General features: G+C 57.1%; 1 long non-coding RNA gene across 1 annotated transcript; it reads left to right on the forward strand.

The window, feature by feature from the left end:
• Positions 1-7,175: 7,175 nt before the first annotated feature.
• LOC118502224 lies at positions 7,176-17,627 on the forward strand. The gene is made up of 2 exons (XR_004904929.1): positions 7,176-7,263; positions 16,315-17,627. It is a non-coding gene; the product is annotated as an uncharacterized LOC118502224 (long non-coding RNA).
• Positions 17,628-17,928: the final 301 nt, after the last annotated feature.

Below are 17,928 nucleotides of genomic sequence, written 5' to 3' on the forward strand. Positions count from 1 at the left end.
GAGCATTAAATGAGTTAACACAGCATCTGGTGCTGAATCGGTAGCTAGCGCAAGGTGAGGGCTGCCCGAGCATTCACTAGCTCGTCAGTCCTGACCCACCCACCTTATTGTTCACTTGCATCGGGTGCGAGAGTCAGAGGTGTTTGGTTTTGTTTAGATCAGACGTGGAGAGGTGGGTGGGAAGGGACTGGTCAAAACAGACCTCTCACCCAGAGAGGGCTGGCCTCGTGGGTGGGCGACCTGTGCAGGGACACAGGGCCCCACCTTGGAAGGCCCCCGCGCTTAGTTGAATAGGCCGCTGCCTGCTGTTGCCGTCTTGATATTCTTGACAACGTACGAAGAAGGACCCGCGTTTTCATTTTGCGCTGGGCCCACAAACAATGCAGAAGTTCCCATTATCGGATTCCTCCGGAGGCAGAAGGCCCCCTGCCTTCCTCCTCGCCTGCTCACGCCAGCTCCCTTCTCCCACCACGGGCTGGCCCTCCGCCCAGGAAATTTGCCCCGGACTGAATCTTTGCCCCCCTCCAATGTTTTAATGGAAGACTTCAGCTTATAGCAACGTGGAAAGAATTGTAGGCACCGTACGCCTGCCACCCAGAACATTTCCTACCAAGAAATGGTTTTCTACCAAGAATGTTCCCTGCATTTGCTTCACCGAAGGTCCGTGGGCAAGCTTTTGCTGCCTTATCTTGTGTTCACCTTGGACTCTGTGCTCCGTTCCTGGACGCTCATCTCTTGCCGACAGCTCTAAAGCGTCCAGCCCTCCTGTCTGGACTGAGAAAGGTCCCCCAGGCTTTGGGGTCAGACGGTGGCCTGCAGGAAGGGGCATGGTGGGGGAGGTGGGGGAGGCTACCGGGGAAGCGCTGGGGACAAAGTGCCGGTGGTCCTGTGGCATGGAGGTCAGGACAGGTTAGGGTGCGTTCTAGAAAAACCAGGGCGATGTCATCCTGGAGTTTGTGGACTGAGACTCCTCCTCATAACCATAGTTTTGTAAGTTCACCAAGTAGTTTCTTAACACGGTCTTTCAGCCCTGGCCAGCGTGGCTCGGTTGGCTGGGTGTCGTCCCGCAAGGCTGAAGGTCTCTGGTTCGATTCCTGCTCAGGACACGACTCGTGCCTGGGCTGCAGCCACGTCTCCCCCCGGACGTGCGAGAGGCAGCCAACCGATGTTCCTCTCACATGTCGATGTTCCTCTCCCTCTCTTTCTCCTTGCCTTCCCCCCTCTCTAAAAACAAGTAAAATAAAATCTTTTTTAAAAAGATGGTCTTCCAAGCATTCTTTACAAATGGGGTCCAGTGGGCAGACCCCAGCAGCCCTGTGAGGGGGATGGAGGGAGATTCTTCTCTCCGCTTTGCAGCTGGGAAACCAAGCCTCGGAGGTACCCTCACCTCCCCTGCCGATGTCCCAGGGCCCCAAGGGGCAGAGCCAGGAGCCACAGCCAGCTCCTCGGACCCCCACAAACAGTCCTCTTTCTTTTGATCCCGGGGGAGCGGGGGAGGGCATCCGTGTCACATTCCCCTGGGTAATTTGAGGGGGAAAACCCGAAGGAGGAAAAAAGAGGGCGTCTGGGCTCTGATTTAGCCCCAAGAGTGTGGCTGGGCCGGGAGCGATCACATTTCAAAGGGTTAGAACCCCTTTCTCTGCCTCCCCAGCCCGGAGGCCCCCCCCCCCCCCCCCCCCCCCCGCCCCCAGCTTCTCCCTGCCCCTCCCCGCGTCCCCGCCCCCTCCCGAGTGCCGCCGCCGGCTGGGGACACCTGTATTATTGCTAAGGGTTAAAAAGCCCCCGAATCAATAAAACCCAGTAATGAGCGTTGGTACGGCGGAGGCTACAGATAAGCCCCTTCCACTGGGTGAGTTCAATCCCATAAAACAGCTCTCCCCTTTCGATCCTGGCGTTCGTTTGATAGAAAATGTGGAAAATTTTTTAAAAGGTGACTTACTAATTGCCTGTAAAATAAAAGGCAGATGGAAGCTTTATTACAGTTGAAGGAAGTCAGGAATATTAAGGTAAAGTGTCAAATAACAATTGATTTTCCTCAGACATAAAGGGGCGATTTATGGCTTCCTAGTTGCTACAAATGAGAAATTATGTGAAGTTCTGAAAAGTGCGAGGAGAAATAAAGATTAAGTGGAAGATGAAATCATAGGGATTTCTCTGGGAGGTGACTTCAGTGTCCCTGGGGGCTAGAACTCATGTGGCAGGGGCTGGGGGCGGTGGGGGATTTGGCTTGGTAGCTTCCAGATGTAGCTGGGAGGTGTCTCCAGGGAGCATTGGAGAACCAGTTCACGGGGATAGGGTTGGAGATGGTGGTGGGTAGGGGTGACTCGAGATTTGGGGGACCTGGGGCCCAGGGAGATGAGTACTTGGAGCTGGGAATATAGTCCCTGCTCCCAGCTTGTGGATATGGGGGTTCCAGGGAGGGAGAGGGTGAGGTGTCTTCCCTGGGGCCTCCACGGCCCTCTTCCGGGCAGGTGGGACCCGTCCTCCTCCTCACTGGTCCCTGGACGGCAGGGACCGCCCGCCCCCCTCCAGGCCGCGGCACTGCCCAGGGACCTGCGGTGACGTCGCCAGGGCTGGGCTGACTCAGGTGCCGCACTGACAGCCAAAGAGGACCCGCTTCTTGGCTTCTTGGCCGTGGGAACCTGTGCTGGGGCTTAACCTTAGCCTGGGGTCTCCCGGGAGCTGACCCGAGACAAGGACGCAAGGGCCAGCTGTCCATGTGAGAGCGGCTCACCCAAACTCCTGGTGGGGAGGGGGAAGCAGGGCAGGGAAGGCTGTTTGCAAAGGGTGTTACCCCTGGGGCGTGGGTGCCTGGGGCTTGTACTTGCTGGGGACTGGGGGGTGTCAAAGGGGGGGGGTGTGGGAGCCACACCTCCGAGTGGCCCTGCCCAGAGGATGAGGGAGCCAGGGTGTTAAAACACCAACCCCGTCCTGTCGGTGGCGAGCCTGCTGAGTGGGGCGGGGGCACTGGCTCGCCGGCCCTTGGATAGTCAGAAACTAGATATTCGGGCTCCGAGGTGACAGGCCCCAGGGGACACGGTCAGAGCGCCCACAGCCTCTGCCTCTGTGCTTTAGGCATTTACATTAACCCTCGTGATTTGTCACGTGTGGATCAGCCCCCCCCCCCCCCCTTTATGGGAGACACGCTGCAGCTGGGAGAGGTTAAACGACTCCCAGCTGGCCTCCCAGCCCTCCCGCTCCGTGATCTCCGTGCAGTCCGGCGCACCCCGGGCACGGGTCCGACAGCAGGTTCCTGGGCCCACCCTCGGGACTCGGCCCCGGCCAGGGGGCAGGTATGGGGTGTCAGGAATATGCCCTTTTAATAAGCCACCAGCCCGGCTAGGCAGGCCGTTCCTGGTGGCCTCTTTTTCACAACTCTCCACCTTCCCTGCTCCCACTAGCGCCAGCCGGGTCTGCCTCCCAGGTGCTCCCTGCCTCCTGGGAGCTTTCTGAGCTGCGTGTCCGTCTGGAGGCACCAGGGACGGAGAGAGGCACCCAGGCCGGAGCAGGCCCCCGCCGAGGCCTGGTGAGGGCCGGTGGGGATGGCGGCTGAGAACAGGGGCGGCTGCAGGGGAAATGCCTCGGACAAGGTCACGGTCTCCTCAGCTCCTTAGGGGTAAGGAAATCCTTGAGGGGAGCAGATGGGAGAGGGGAGGGTGTAGCAGTAACCCTGGCCAGGGCAGCGGCTGCCCCTCCCCAGGCCGAGGTGGGTCAGGTGCGGGAAAGCTGCAGAGGAGGGAACCAGGCACCGGGCGGGGACCCTGCTGCTGCCAGCGCCGGTGAGAGAAGAGCAGGTGGGAGACGCTGGCCTGTGGCCTCGTGGCCTCGGGACAGGAGGAGATCCCGGGCGCCAGGGGTGACGTGGGGTGACGTGGGGTAGGGGCTCCTCTCCCACAGTTTGCAGACGCGGGCAGTGCAGTTGGCGGTGACGAAGCTTCCATCACTCTGTCACTTTCCTCTCGCTGCTGTGACAAACCGCAGGTCAGCGTCTCCAAGCTGCAGAAGCATCTTCCACTTTGAAGGACAGCGGCCCCCACGTCAAGGGGTCAGCGGGCTGCCTTCCTCCTGGAGGCTCTGAGGGAGAGTATGTCTCCTTGCTCCCCTCCCCAACCCCTGCCAGCTTCTAGAAGCCTCCACAGTCCCCGGCTCAGGGCCCCACGTCCCTCCGGCCTCCCTCCCCTTTTCCTTCCTAAAGACCCTTCTGACTCTGTTGGGCCCATCCAGGATAATCTCCCCGTCTTGGTGTCCCTCGGGCCATCACACTGGGAAGTCTCTTTTGCCGGGTAAGGCAACAGGGTCACACTAGGGCGATCGGGGGACTGGGATGTGGACATCTCTGGGGGGCGGGGAAAGGGGTCTGGGGCGTCCTGTCTCACACCAATCACAGCCTTCTCCGTGACTGTCAGGGCATCGCCTTTCTGGGCCTCGGTTCACCCACCTGGGCAGTGAAGGTTGGCCCCTCCAGCCCCTTGCGCCTGAATGTCTTAGTTGGGGGCAGCCTGGGGGGAGGGGGGAGACGGGGTAGCCCTGCTTTAATTCCCAGCCTGACAGAGTCCCACAGTGGTGTGTGTATGTGTGATTTTCTACATTTGGATGTGGGCCTAATCCAATAAATGCTTAGGAGATTTCTATAGAATAGATTAATTTCACTGGAAAAAAAAGTATAATTGGCTGATGTTAAGGCTACTGCCCTGACGAATCTGCCTCGGCCATATATCTGAGAGAGTAAAGACCCGACCGACTCGCACATAAATATGCCATCCGCCCCCTCCCGCGGGCCCCGGCGGAACACTCCAGGGAGGGTCCCCTGGGTGATTTATTCTTCATTAATAAGCTCTGTGCTATATTAGGATCAGATTTACGGCTCTGTCTTTCCAATATTTCTGACATTTCATCTGCAGAGAATTACAAATGAAATCTGGAAACTTTGCCACTTCTTCCCGCAGGTACCTGGGCCCTGGGTGGCCGGGGGGAGCGGGCGGAATGGGGGGGCCCCAAGGCGTGGGGCACGGAGGCGTGTTTCTGGTGGGAAGGAACGTTGAGCTTGACTTTGGGTGGCCGGAGGTTTGCAAGGAGCTCAGAACGCGAGCGGTTCAGATCGAAAGGCTGTGGACCACAACCGCAGCGACATCGGTGGGACCGGTGACATTTCTTAGGGGCTCTTCCGGTTGAAGGGGATCAGGGCGATGAGGGTGCAGGATGAGGGGGAGAATCAGTGAGGAAAACGCTTTCGACACTGCCAACCACGGTGTGGGCTCTGTCGTGGCCGCCGTTTCCAGGACTCACCGGGGCAGTGGGCGGGAGAGTTGGGGGAACCTGTGAGGTGCCAACGGGTGACAAATACCCGCCCCCTGCCCCGACCAGTGGGGGCTGAGAAAAAGGATGAATCCAAATCCAAGGGAAACACTGGGACCAGGAGACAGGCCTTGTAGGGAAGACGAAGGTGACAGTCACCAATTATAGAGCTAGAGAAGGGACAGGGAGTAGCTGCCCTTTGCTGACTCCTGCTGGGTGCCAGAGTAGTGCTGGACAGGTTCCTAACAGGTGGGGAAACCGAGGCAGAGAGAGGTTACATAACTGGCCTAAGATCAGCTGGCCAGTCAGCGGCAGAGCCTGGATTTGAACCCGGGCAGCCAAACTCCAATGTCTTTCTATTAAAACCAGGTTGCCCAGCTTCGCCTGGGAGCGTGCTACTGTCGGACATTCTCAGGCCCCTCCCCCCGAGGGGCCGTGGGCCTAGGGTCCTCTGCCTCTGTCTATGGCATCCGTTAGTTGTGCTTCATCATGACTCGTGTTCAAATGCCGAGTGGGCGAGAGCTCGTCCCTGGCCGTGAAGCAGCCACGCACAACCAAGTCCAGACACGAACGGCAGTGATGCCAGGAATAGCTGACATTTAACGAGCGCTCACAGGGCCAGGCTCTGGGGGCGGGGGGCGGGGGGGAGCGCTTCCTGCACTCGATGCCATTTAACTCTCACCACGACCTGGGAGGATGGGCGGGAGCCTCCCCGTACAGAGGGAGACTAAGTCACAGAGAAGTCGCGTGACTTGCCCAGGGTGACGCAGCTTGGGAGACCTGAGACTGAATCCATCTCGTCCTGGGGCTGAGTTCCCCCTGGCATTCCAGTCTTCCCCGTTTCCCAGAGGGCATGTGGCCTGGTTGGCCACTGCCCAACTGGAGAGTGAGATTTCTCAGCTTTAGGAAGCCCGTGTCCTGTAGAAATGCACCCAGAACAGTGTGCGGGCTAGAGAGGTTTTCAAATGTGTCCGCACTAAATATCTGTCCTCTGAGTACCTCTCCCTGCACTCTCGTCACTCGGGGTGGGCTGGGAAGCTGCCCCTTGCCAGGTCCTGGGGGGAAGGGGGGGGAGTCAGAGTCTCTGCCCTCAGGAGGCCCACAGATGCAGCGCCTGGTGCTCGCTCACACGAGGGAGGCTCTCAGCCTCCACACCACTGACGTTTTGGGTTGGACCATTCTTATTGCGGGGGGTCTGCCCTGTGCATTGTAGCACATCCAACCGTGTCCCGGCCTCTGCTCACTAGATGTCGGCACCCCCACTGTGACAGCCAGGGGTGTTTGCAGGCATTGCCAAATGCTCCCAGGAGGCAACATCGACCCCAACTGAGAACCACTGCCTTAGAGAGAGAGAGAGAGAGAGAGAGAGAGAGAGAGAGAGAGAATGTTTTGTATCCTCTACCCACGGACTAAAGTTTACTGACGTTGATCTAAAATGACAGATTCCATTTCCAGAGTAACATTTTTTCTACCAGCTATCACTTTATTTCCTAATAAAGCACAACTCAAATGTAAGGTACAGCTGGATTCCCTTTTGTAAATAATGCCTAAGGGATTTCGTTTTGTCGGCTGCCTGGAAAGTCCTGGTGGCCCAGGCAGAAGGGAAAGGCCGGTTGGAGGTGCCACAGCGAAGTTCTTCTGACCAGCACAGGGTCCCCCACCCCCCCCAAACAATGCCGCGTCTGCTTGGGGTTCTCAGCTAGGCTGGACCTAAAAGACAGATTCTCCCCTTCCTCTTCCTGAGTTCTGGTTCTCTAGGCCTGGGGTAAGGCTCTCATGCCTTTGTGTTTTAAATCTCTATAAATAATTGAGATAGCTGTCCTAGTCTATAATATTTATAATATAATATTTCTCCCCATTCTTCATTGTCCTCTAGACTTCCCTGGGGAAATGAAGCCTACAGTTCTACCACTGGCCACTAGATGTCGCTTTTCAGCCACAGTTCCCGGCTGGTGGACTCGCAGGAAAGTAGGTGCCTTCTGCGGAGAGAGAAATAGGGCCGCAGCTGATGGGCCAAGGCCAGGGCATCCTGGCTCATTCTCGAAGTACAGCCTCTTTATGGATGAGAACTGTCCCTGCTCCCTGCCTGGCCCTGCCTCAAACAAGGCCCCTTGGCAGCCGGGAGCTGGGAGCTACCGGCTGAGTTATTGCCAGTCCCTACGGGGCTTGGAGCCGCCCAAACCAGAATGACTAGGGCGGAAAGGGACTTCAGAATGTCTTGTGCAGTGGGTTTCAAGCTTTTAAGAAAGCGGTGTGGTCTTGGACAACTGATCAACTCTCTCTGCCTCGGTTTCTTCATCTGTACAATGGGATAAAAATGTATCTTGTGCAGATGGTTGTTGTGAGGACAAAGACAAAGAATAAGTGTAAAGCACATGTTAATGTCCTCTGTAAATGGAAGCATTTGTGGTCATAATAGTTTCACATGTGGATAAACTGAGGCCTTTTGAAGGGAAGTGACTTGCTCACGGTCACAGAGTGAGACGGCGCAGGATCCGGGTTCCTTCTCGGAATGCCTGCCTCCCAGCCCACTGCTGTGTTCACTGCTCTGATTCTTACTTCAGAGAAAAGCCAGGTCCCTGAAGATAGCACAAAGAATAATTAAAAATGGCTTTAAAAAGCTACTTATATTATTTACATTTGTATATTTATATTTAGAGAGAGGGGAAGGGAAGGAGGAAGAGAGGGAGAGATACATTGATGTGTGAGAGATACATGGATGGGTTGCCTCTGGAGTGCCCCCTACTGGGGACCTGGCCCACAACCCAGGCATGTGCCCTGACTGGGAATTGAACCGGCGACCCATCGGTTCACAGGCCAGCACTCAATCCACTGAGCCACACCAGCCAGGACCACAAAGACAACGTCTCAATCTATGAGCTCTCCCTGGAGTGGGGAGAAGCCCGACCCTGGCTTGGGGGTGGAGCAGTGAGCTCCCCTTCAGCCTTTCCTTGGCTCACGGGTGAGGACGAGTCCACCTCTGGGGCCCCAAGGAGGAAACAATGGCTGTGCCTCCCAGGAGCGCAGGGAGGATCAGACCAGAAATTCAGGAAGATTCAGGGTCCCCTCCATGTCAACACTCAACACGGCCACGGGACCCTCCTGCATCCCTATGAGAGGTGACCCTTCCCGGGGGCCTGGGAGTCCAAGGCTTGGTTGGCACGGAACTGGGAACCAAGGGACGTTGACCTGAATCTAGTTCAGAAGCAACTTTCTGTCTGGTGTTTGTCACATCACCTCCTCACTTGCAAACTGGGGAAGCTGGATGGAATTATTTGGCTCTCACAACCCTTGTGTGCTCCCCAGGTCCTCGTTGGTTTAGCTAGCACAGTCCAGGAAAGGGTTAAGCGGGGGCAGCCCCCTCCCAGGGGTAGCAGCCTCTCTCCTTCTTGGGACAGGAAGGTCAGAGGGGAGGCCAATGCAGGAGGTGGCCTCTCTCAGTGGAAACGATAATATTTACTTCTTGGGCCCACGTCTGTCCCCTCGCCCTGACACGGGGCCTGCAGCGCCCTCGTAAAGACGCCGGCAGCGAGGAACAGGACGGTGGCTCGGGCCCTCTCTGAAATGGATACGCCGGCTGCACCCCCTCACGGCTGGTCTCATTTGCCTTCTTCATTTTTAGACACATTCCAAACTTTTCAGCAAATTACAGTGTTTGCCAACTGGCCGTCTGGGGCCCAGGAGAGATGCTATTTATAGCGGCGCTGGGACGCTGCCACTCCAGAGCAGCCTGCACGGAACTGGGCCAGAGCAGCCGGGAGTGGCGTCCTGGGCCCTGGGGAGAAGTTGGCGCTCCTGGAGCAGGGAGGCGAAGCTGGGCAGCTCACGGCGAAGGCCGCTGGCACATGCCCGCGCCTGGCCCCTGGTGTCTGCCCTCCATGCCCTGCATGTTGAGGGGGGCTCCTTGGAGGTTCCTGAGACCCCCCCCAGAGAGACAGCAATACTGACATGGCCACTGGCCAGAGTCAAGGTTAAGATCACCGTAGATCGGCGCCTGTTCACATCGACCGCTGCCCCATTTCCCTTCCTTCATCACTCACTCACTCGTTTTCCGTGTTTGAGCGCTGGCTCCGGTAGCACCTGGGGGTGTCCTGGGGGTGCTGAGTCATCTCTGTGAGCCTTGCTTTTCCCATCTGTGTAGAGGGTGGGCCCGAGCTCGGAGGTTCCTTCTAGACATACGTGCGGGACCCCTGTGGGGAGTCTAATATACAGCAGGTGCATAATAGATGCGTCTGTGTTCCTGCCTGCCCAGCGCATAGGAGACACGAGGATAAATGGGGTCCTCGTCCCCGAGTGGCTCGAGACCCAGTGCAGGAGGTGGCACACAGACCGGACCTTTGCCCCGGAAGGCAGCACGCTGTCATATCTGTGCCCGTGTCACAGTCACAAAGGGTTTTCGTGGCACTTGCTGCCCCCTACGAAGTGTGGCGGGGCCCCTTCTCGTGGGGAAACGCAGCATCTCACAGAGGCTATGGCCAGCGAGCGAGGGCTTCCCGGTGTCTCCTCGGGGCCCTGCGTGCTGACAGGCCCTCTTGGGCTTCCCCGACTCTGGGTCTCCCTTCTGGGGGCTCCCCAATTTCCATCAAACACTCAGTTCTCCTACGTTCTCTCTTCTCTCTTCCCCGTCCCTGGAAGAATTCTCCACTCTCGGAAAAGGCTTTGATTCGGTTGTCTGAGGCTCAGCTCACGCTGGAGTGCTGTGGGGTCCCCGGGGCCGGCCTCTGCCACTGCCACCGGGGAAACTGAGGTTCACGCCTGCTCTTCTCTGCCAGGAAGGGAGCGTGGGGGCCAGCAGCTGAAGACACCTTTTTTTTTTAAGGATAAGGAAAGGGTGCACATGTTACTTTTACAAATTAAAAAAAAAAGAATATCCTTATCTAAAAGAATAATCAGACACAAAGCAAGATATGCTTATATGCCTACCAACAGCCTGTTGGCAGGAGAGGCACTGGCCACTGAGGCCCTGAGTGGCCCGGCCTGGAGGGAGGGGCAGGAGGGAGCATGGGGGGAGGGCTGAGGCGCCCCAGGGGGCGCTGGGGACTTTAGACTGTGTGAGCACGGGTTTCTGCTGGCCTCCCCTGCTCCTTAGTACCATGGACAGTGCCTTGCACACAGTAGGTCCTCAGTAAACACCTGCTGATCGCTAACTGAGGCAAAGGCCTGAATGCAAAGTGTGCCTGAGGCCAGGGCAGGGGAGTGGGGGTCCCCCCTAGGCTGCCGGGGAGGGTGTCCCTGGGGGCAAAGGTAAACTGAGGCCCAACTGGAGGAGCATTTCAGTGCCAGCCCAGGAGGGGCTTCCTCACCCCGAGGGGAAGAGCAGCAGCCCCAGGCAGGGGCCCAGGAGCGACATCTGAAATCAGCATTTGAGAAAAATGCAGCCAGTAGCCCAGCCGGTGCCAAACCGTGGACTGGAGTGGACTCCGGGAGGGAGGGGCCCCTGAAGCCCCTGGGTTTCAGACGGTCCTTGGAGAGCCCCTCCCCCAACCCCCGTGATGGGCCCCCCCTCTCAGACCCAGGCCGTGTGAGAGAGCCACAGGCCACCAGGGGGACATGTCTAGACAGTGAGGTAATGCCCAGGGTCCCAGGGGCAGGGGGGGCTGGAGAGCTGGGAGGAGCCTTCCTCACCTTGAGAGATGAGATGGGGCTGGCTGGGAGGAGCAGAAAGGTGAGGGCTGGATGGTGGAGAAGGTCCTGTTGTGGGTGGGCGGGCAGAGAAGGCAGTGGTGGGGGTGATAGGGGGGGGAGTTCGGGTGGGAAAAGCCACAGAGGCGAGGGGGGGCACCTCAAGGAAAGGCAGGAGAATGAGGACTGGGAAGGGCCCGGGACGTGGCGTGACTGTGGCTTACACTGGTCCTTACAGACCCCAGACGTGGGTGGGGGTCCTCCCCCAGGGGACCCTCCCGCCCCAGCCCTGCTTTTTCCTGTGTTCTCTGGCTCTCTCAGCAGGCAGCCAGAAACACGTAATACCAGACGAGGTGAATACAACCCTGCGTCCTTCCCAGCGGGTCTGTCCCCTGCCCCCTTCCTGAGCCCTCTTCTGCTCTGCCCACCAGGCCCCTGGCTGGCTCCCTCTGCTCCAGACACACAGTCCTGCCCCTACAGAAGCTCATTCCTGCCCCGGGACCTTTGCACTTGCTGTTTCCTCCGCCTGACATTCCCCACACAGATAACCACACTCCTCACTCCCCGCTCCCATCAGGCCGCTGACCCCTTGTCAGACGGCCTTCCCCGCCGCCCTATCTGCGAGAGCACTCACCACTCTCTTCCCTTCCCCAGCTCCCGCCCGCTGGTTCCTGTTGCCACCTGACATCGTACCTTCGCCTGCAGGCTTGTTTATACTGCATCTCTGCCCATCTCAGTCAGCTACTGCTGAAACAATGCCGCCTAACAAATCATCCCAATGCTCGGGCTTAAGACAACAAGCATCTGTTCTCATTTCTGAGCCCGTGGGCCAGTCAGCCAGGGCACTGCGCTTCCAGGCCTCGGCTCGGGTGCAGGTCTGCTCCAGGTATTTCTGTATTCACCTGGGACCGGCAGCTCCAGGGCACGTTTCTCAGACAGGGCGGCAGGAACTTAAAAGCCAAGGTGAACCTCACAGCATGTTCAAGGATGCTCGTGACATACCGCTAATGTTTTACTGGCCAGAGAAGTGTCATGGCCAAGTTCCGTGTCGGCGGATTGGGGAAGGAGACACACACCCCTGTGACAGGTGTGCGAATGTGTGGGTGGGGGCCGGTGGGGTGGGTAGAGGAGTGACAGTTTTCATGACAATAGTCTGAACTGTCATACCGCCCAAGAGCACGAAAACACCAGGAGGCTAGCTACAGTTGGGCTCTACCCAGCTGCATCTCCAGCACCTCGAACGTCCTCCATCCATAGCAAGGGTGAAGCAAGCGCCTGCTCAGTGCACACACAGGGGAGCCGCTCAACATCCGGATGACAAGGTCGTCTCCCTCCTGCCGACGTCTGTGCCTGAAAGGCCGGTTGTCTCCCCACCTCTCTAACACGGCTCTCCTGCCCCCACCTCTCTGGGCCCGGGGATCGGGCGCTGCAACCGGAGGTGTGGGCCCCTCTCGTCTCCCTTGGGTTCCCAGTACCTTGGAGAACCTGTGTGCACCCCTCCCCCCTCCGGGCTCACCTGGACTCGCATCCCTTGGGACCCTCTGGAAGAAGCTTCCAGGGCCCCCCTTGTCATCCCATTTGGCTTTATTCTCTGTGCTGACCACAGCTTCTGCCCGAGTGATCACCTGACTGTGGAGCCCTGATCAGTAGTGGGGCAGCCGGGCCCTGAGACCGGCTCCCTGAGACCCTGAGTGTTGAAGAGTCTGTCAGGCTGGACTGGAAAAAAAAAAGGCTGTTATAAAGGGTGGTCTTGGACAACCAGTGAGACTTGAGAATGGACTGTGCTATATATTACATCACAGTATTCTGTGGATACTCAATTTCCTGGTGTTAACTGGTCTCCTGAAGATATAGAGAAGAACTGGCTTGAAATATTTAGGGGGAGTGGTCAGGATCTCTGCAGCTACTCTCCAGTGGTCCAGCGGAATAAAAGAATAAAAATCACAATGTGCACATTATGATGTTAGACACACGTAGGTACAGCAAGAAAGACCTAGAGCAAACGTGGCAAAACATGAGAATGGGCAACTCGAGAAGACAGGCCTGTGGCCGTCGATGATATTCTTGCAACTTTTCTGCAGGACTGGACATTTTCAAAATAGTTTAATAGTAAAAACAAAAGCTGGCAAGAGGGGCCTTTTCAATCCTCTCCGAGGGAGCTGCCCCCTCGTTTTCTGTCCCCTTGTTTCCTCTTGTGTATCCCTCACCCCACTCACGGGCCAGCGTTCCATTTACTACACATCCCAGCAGTGAGCCCTTGCCCCCTGATTTCGTCCATCACAAATGCGCTCGCTACTCACCACAGGGCAATTTGTGACGGTCTGTGGCTTGCGCTGCGAGGAGCACCGTCCAAGTTCACCGCAGCCCCGAGCGGAGACGAGGGTTGGGGCCAGACACGGGGCTGTGGGGGTGGCACGGGCACCCGGGCAGCGCTGCCACCTTCCTGTTTATCAGCTACGAGAGGCTGCAGAGGGCAGTGGGCGCTGCTCCTGCCAGGCCAGCCAGTCAACTCTGTGCAGCCAGAGCCGGGGGCACCCTCACTCCTGGGAGCTGAAGCAGATGCTTGGGCCAGCTCTGCTTTAAGTGTCTTATGTGTATACATTCATTTAATCTGCACCCAAAGTCTGGGAACTGTTGTTACTATTGTTATTATACCCATTTTGTAGACGAGGAAACCAAGTCACAGAGAACTGCTAAGTAACCTCCGCAAAATCACCGGTAAGTGACAGCGTCAGGTCTGACTCGCTTGGTCATTATGCCACATTGCTAAGTGTGTTTCATTGACATCTCATGATTAAAAGTCATGAAAAGCAACACTTTTACTGCTGCCCGGCTCACCTCCCTGAACCCTGTGTAAAAGCATCCATTAGCTCCTGCTGCCAATTTGTACAGTAGAAATCCTTAACCTGTACAAAGCCCTCTTCCTCTCTGGTTTCCCATTTCCCTGGTTCCCCCCTTCTGGTAGCAGCCCTTTCCCCAACATCATTACATGTAGTTCAAGGGGAGCTGACTCCAGCTTGCTGCACACCAGACCAATCATGTGACCCAGGACTGGCCAATCAGGTCCTCCAATGCCCCAGCTATAGTGATTGGTTTAGGGAGGGGCACATGACCCAGCAGAGCCAATGAGGATCTATTCTGGGACTTTTTTTTTTGAACTCTTGAGAAAAAAAAAATCTCTCCTAACCGTGCAGTGGTTGAGAGAATGAATGTGAGCCTGGAGTTTCTGGCAGCGATCCTGCTGCTCCCCACAAGTTCTGAATAGTTTTCGCCCCTTCTAATAATTCCAGATCTTCAAACTTCCTGGTACTTCCTCTCACCAATAACATCCCAGCACTCGCGGGCTTACATGGATTCTCAAACTCTTGGCATTAAAAGCTGCCTTTTTCTTTGCAGCTTTCCTGGGCTGAGCCTGGCAGCTTTCTAAAGCTGCTTGTGGGGAAACACTCTGCCCACCCTTCCTCCCCGGTGATTTCTCAGAGTACAAAGTCCCCGCCCCGCTCTTCTCCCACAGGGGCAACACAGGAGAGAGTCAGGTCGTGGCTGTAAATGCACAAGCCGCTGGTGGTGAAGCACAGAAGATGCCAGCGTTGGGGCTGAAGACTCTGGTTAGATCCTAAGCGTTGTCTACCACGTTAGCTTCGGTTGCCCCGCCAGTGAAATGCGTACTGCCGAAGGTTACATGGGGTGTGGCCTTTGGAGGTGTGGAGCCCCATGCTTCCCGACTGTCGCCTCAACAGAGATATAACTGGGTGTCTCCTTATCCAGGATGTCACTGAGGTCCCAGTCACTGGGAGGGGGGTGGCTGAGTGCCGGTCTGCGCACACATGCAGACAAGGTTGCCTGCTGCATCCGTGGGGCGTCCGCAGCCTTTGCTGACGGCATGTGGGCCCCCGATCGGAGTCTGCAGCATGCGTGGGTCCGTGAGAACTGGGTCAGAATATAAACACAGATGCTGTCTCCTTTCAGTTGTTGTTACTCGACGGGACTAGTCTCACTACGGGACTACGGCACAGAACCCAGAAATTCCAGCGTCTGAACGGATGGCATTTGTGACTCCAAGTGACCTCATCAGGACTCTCTTGTCCCTGGGAGTGCGTGGAAAAGTCACGGGCCTGTGCGAGTTTTTATTCAGCAACGGGACATTATTCTCTCGGAGGAAAATTTAAAAAGAGGTGGGGGACGTAAGTAAAGTCACGTTTCGATGGAACTGGGAGCTGTGCTGGGTCGCTGTGCCACTTACATCGGCCGTCACGGACGCCGTGCGTCAGGGCGCCCGGGAGTCTAACAGTGTATCCAGAAGGCCTCGGAGGGCATGGGAGCGGGAGGGGTCTGTTGGCTAAAAATGTGAATTAAACCCCAACAGCCTTCCCTGCCCATCATCCCCCGTTTCTAGGGACTCTGTCCTCCACTCTCACTGCTTCTCCCACAGGCTGCTGGGAGTTGGAATCCACCCCAACCCCCTCCCCCAGGCCCCAGTCGTGGGAAGGGGGGCTCCTGAGCAGCCAGCCAAGCCCCGTTCAGCCTGGACCCAGATTCCCATCCATGGGGTGGTGCGGGCAGTGGCCGGCCAAAGAGTGGTAATAACTGTGAGGTGCCGGGCGCTCAGGCAGCCCCCAGACCCCCACCTCCCTGTGGGCAGTGAACGGCCCCGGCCCCGGCCTTGGCTAAGACGGTGTCGGCAGGCGGCTGCCCACCCCGTGCTGGGTTCCCAGGCCCCCGGAGCCCTCTTGTAATAGGAGCCGTTTGCCCCATAACCAGTGGGTGACCGGGTTTTTAATCTTGGAGGCCCCTTGGATCTCAGCTGGGAAGTGGGATTTGTCAAATGGGGAGGGGAGAGCCTGTCTGGGAATCCAGAGGGCTTCTCAGGGGAAGGGGGTCGTCCTGGAGCAAAAGGTCTCGGTTCCAGACCAGCCCCTGCCATCCCTCCAGCCCCCCCAGTCCCTGACAGACAACGGCTCTGCTCCCCATTGTGTCGTCTCCAGTGCAGCTACATGTGAGCAAAAGCCCGAGTTCAAAAGCAGGATGGCTTACTTTGCACTAACTCGGGGGCACATCAACTTGGGGTGCCTCTTTGGGCACTCCTCCTCCCTCCTTTGAAACTTCCTCTCCAGCCCGCTGCCTGTCAATGACTGTCCTGCAAAGGTCCCCTACCTGGCTGCTGCAGAAGCCGCCTCCTGGCTGCCAGGAAGGGTGAGAAGACCCCTGGACCAACACCTGCCTCCTCCCCATCACAACTTGCTGTGGGCCCCTGGGCAAGTCATTTCCTCTCTTGGGACCTCGGCTTCAGTAGGGAGACAGACTCGGAACTTCTTGAAGGCCCCGTTCTGGAGACACGAGACCCCATACAACCCTTGCCAGTGACCCTGTGACCCGTCTCCTTTTCTCATTTTTCAGGGCGGAAGACACTGCCTGAGAGAGCCGAAGCGACAGACTCAGGCCTCACAGCCAGTTGGTACGGAGCCAGGATCCGGAGCCAGGTGTCTCCGACGCCCCTGCCTGGGCCCTTTCTCCGCCACTGTGACCTCCAGGAGATCCCGAGGGTGTCTTTCAGACTAAGGCAGAGAGCTGTGATCACAGCCCCTGGGGTCCCCCTGCCTGCCTCAGGGCATTAGCTGCCTGCCCACCCCGGCCCTCTCCTCTGAGATTGCTGACCCCTGCGCATCTTTCCCCAATGTGTACGGTGTGTGCAAACTGCTCGCAGTTTAGCCTTTGAGCCCGTTTCCTCCTCCGTAAATCCGGCTTTCAGGGTTGACACACTCAGATTCCGCCTCCTGGGGTGGGGGGGGGCCTTCCGGGGCCACGCCCCAGGAGGCAGAGCCCCGCACTCACGAAGGGGTGAAAGTATTTCACATCTTCGCTGGTTTATTATCATTGGTTCCCCAAGAGAATGGAAGCTGCACAAAGACAGGGGCTTGACCTGATATGTTCACTGTTTCCTCCCCAACACCGAGGACCAGCCCCTAAAGCCGTGCCCGGCACACACGGCGTTCAGCATGTATCTGTGTGTGTGCATTTCTCGGTGTGTGGTGAAGCACGAATGAGTGACTTTATGATACGATACAGCTACCAGTCCTGGAGTGCTCACTGCGTGCCAGGCACTGCGTTGAGATTCCTAACAACCCCATGAAGAAGGGCAATTGGTATACCCATTCTGCAGATCAGAACCCCGAGTCGTGTGGCAGTTAAATAACTTACCCACACCCTATGGTCTGGCTTTCAACCCCTGCGTGTCTGACTCCAGTGCTTATCAGAATGTTTCATCGACTCAAAAGTGCCTAAAAACCAAGTGGCTCATTTCGACAGAGCATCTCCGGGTCTTGCTAAGAGCTGGACCTCTGCCGTGCGTGGAGACCCCTGCGGGGCCGGCCCTCTCCCAGGCCTCCTGGCCTTGCCGAGGGGAGAAGCACCGAGGCCCCACGGGAGCCCTGAGCAGAGACTCGCATCTTCTCCCTCTCGCCGGCAGTGGTCCAAAATTGAAAACAAACACTTTAAAATAAAAGCCATATTAAAACCCAAACCCAGCTTTCTGCCTTAAAATATTGTGAGCCAGGGGGGCAATTAGCAATTATGCTGTATTTTATTATGAGGAGATGGAATTCTAATTGGACTGATTTGAATTCCACACACCTCCACAGATTGTTTTGGGAATTAAGGTATCAGTTGTATCGGTAATTATGGTTTACCGTGAAATTACCCCCCCACAGAAAGCTGTTAAATTGTCTGTGACGGTGCTTAAATTTAGCCCGGACCCATGTCCTATGAAGACAGCGCGAGTCAATACAAGCCACCCGGAAACCACTGGGAGCCCTGTGCCAGGCGGTAATTAGGGGTTGAGGTTTCCAAAGTTTTACCTGAGACAGCAGGGACAAGCCCTGGGCTGCAGGATGCTCACGTGGAGGGCCGGCACGGCCCCTCCCCCACCCCGGATCGGCGTTCCTGGATCCCGATCCGCTTGGCTGGGCCAGCACCTGAGCCGCAGCAGGCATTCTGGAAGGAGGGGTGCTTTCA

Source organism: Phyllostomus discolor, chromosome 8 (assembly GCF_004126475.2).
Source record: "Phyllostomus discolor isolate MPI-MPIP mPhyDis1 chromosome 8, mPhyDis1.pri.v3, whole genome shotgun sequence".
In the NCBI taxonomy this organism is placed as follows: Eukaryota; Metazoa; Chordata; class Mammalia; order Chiroptera; family Phyllostomidae; genus Phyllostomus; species Phyllostomus discolor.